At 38.3% G+C, this 2,279-nt stretch overlaps 1 long non-coding RNA gene across 1 annotated transcript; it reads left to right on the top strand.

Moving 5' to 3' along the window:
- Positions 1 to 320: 320 nt before the first annotated feature.
- On the top strand, positions 321 to 1,450 carry LOC121758074. Its single transcript, XR_006041321.1, has 2 exons — positions 321 to 995; positions 1,204 to 1,450. It is a non-coding gene; the product is annotated as an uncharacterized LOC121758074 (long non-coding RNA).
- The last annotated feature ends 829 nt before the right edge of the window (positions 1,451 to 2,279 follow it).

Below are 2,279 nucleotides of genomic sequence, written 5' to 3'. Positions count from 1 at the left end.
TCGCGTCTCCAACTTCAACATTTTCCATCTTTGAAAACTTAGTAAATTATTCAGGAATTAATTAATTAAGCTTCAAGCTCAACTTCTAAAATTAATTCCCTTCCAACATGATTTATTTCCAAGCCCAACAATTAGATCTCGGCCCAACATAACAATAATTAAAACCGGGCCATTTACTAACATTTAAATTTCGCAGTCTCACTTCTCAACAAATTAAATGGCACTCTGCCAATTAATTAGTAGTCCACTTTGGAAAACAAAATAGCCCATTTAGTTAATTTAAAGGCCTAAACACTTCGGCCCAGACTAAAATGAATGAGAGTCCAATTAATGACCCCTTTCCCATTTATCTCGGCTGATTCTCTCTCTCCCCTTTTTTTCTTTTCTTCTTCCATTCTAAAATTTCCGAAATTGAAGTCGCAGAGGCTGCGACGCCTCACCTCCCTCCTTTCCCTTCTTTCTCCGGCGAGTTCGCTATACATCGCTATGCTTGAAGCCTATACATCGCTATGCTTGAACCACTATATGTGAGCATGTTCTACTTGTCATTCTTTCTCGGCCGTGGCTACGGTAATTGAGTGATGGTCCTATTTCTATATCCTCTAAGTTCTTGCTATCATGATGCAAAAGGGTATGGGGTGTTGAGGGAATTACCTTGCTTGGTGATTCCTTTCGGTTGTGGGCTGCTTCTATCTTGCCGCCGCCGCCTCGCTCGTTCCCTTTGCGTGGTGAAGCTTGGGTGATGAAAATGGTGAAGGGGAATGGGGGTGGCGAGGGGCTGCTTATATAGCTCACACCAATTGGCATCTTGTGCCAGACTCTTGGGGAATTGTGATGCTAATCTGGGGTTGTTTTCTCAGCTCCTTTCCAAGCTTATGTTACTGTTACTCATACCAAATTGATGAAGGTTTGGGTCTGCATTCTTGGCAGTTTTCCCCAGCCTTGGTGACTGAATAAGGGATTTGATTCCTGCTCATTTTGAGCATGATCATTGGGTTCGTGCTCCTATACCCCTTTGTCTTGGCTCCTATTTTGGTGTAAGGTGTAAATGTGACAAGACAACTGCCTCTCTGCCCAAGGAGGCAGCCTCTCGGCTGTACCATGCAAATCTGCCTCCTCTCCATGCTTAATCGAGCTTGCCCCCATCCCCAACTACTTTTATATGAGATCATCTTCTAACCCCATTTTGTGTTATCCTTGCAGGTTAGGGGCTGTCCCTTTCAGAGTTTCATGGGGCCGAATTTCGAGAAGGAAAGAGATGGAGGAAGGGAAGAGAATCTACCCTTGTACCACTTTGATTCCTATACCAATTTAGGATACTCTCTGGAATTCTATTACTAGAGGTAGAAGAAGGGATGATGTAATGTGGATATGTGTAGTCTCTTTCACTTATGTATCATGCACTATTAATGTCTTCACAATTTTATGAAATTGTATCTCAAATTGTTCCTCCAACAAAAGTATATCACTTACTTTCTTTTTTTGAATAAATCTCCTTGCAACTTATTTCTTTCAACACAGTATTTAATTTATTCCAACGTCGGTAATTACAACGAAAATTCTACGCCCTCACAACGAGAATTGACTATGCTAATAATTCCGACTTATCTCAAAGGAGAGGAACAATTTCTCGGGGCGTCACATTATATTTCACTTATTGTTGGTTTCTCTACTTTTTGGACCGTGATTTTTTAGAGGAAACTGATTTATGATGATTAGGGTTCAGACAAATGTATGATACATTAAACTACTTAGCTCTATCATTGGCCTCAAGTTAATTTCAAAATTAGATAATTGATTTCATATGCTGGTATGCAAGATAGATTGTTGAATTTTGTGATAGGTCATGGTTTTACATAGCAGCAGTACTATTTCCATTGGATTAGCTTTTGCATAGCAACTTCATGATTATTTAACTTTATGGTTACTAGCACTAGTATTTGAAGATGCAGTAGATGATATTATGGTTACTACTTTTCTTTTCATACCTAACTTGCAAGTATTTTACATTATTAATATCCATCAGTGACATTTTGCTGAAAGATAGATTTCATGTCTAACATCTTGATTTAGATCAAGATCCTAATCTGATTAGCATCTGAGTCGTGTCTTTATTATAATATTGCAGTGTAATTGTTGACTTTGATTTGTTGACTTTGATATGAGCTGGTTAATTCATGGTAAATATACTCATTTGCAGTTTGCTCAATCTTTAATTTTCTTCCTTTATTCCTCATATTTAATTTAAATGAGTATATTTCTATGGTGTTTTTGTGTAT

The sequence above is a fragment of the Salvia splendens genome, chromosome 12, assembly GCF_004379255.2.
Source record: "Salvia splendens isolate huo1 chromosome 12, SspV2, whole genome shotgun sequence".
Lineage (NCBI taxonomy): Eukaryota > Viridiplantae > Streptophyta > Magnoliopsida > Lamiales > Lamiaceae > Salvia > Salvia splendens.
This window is presented reverse-complemented; position numbering and strand designations above follow the sequence as displayed.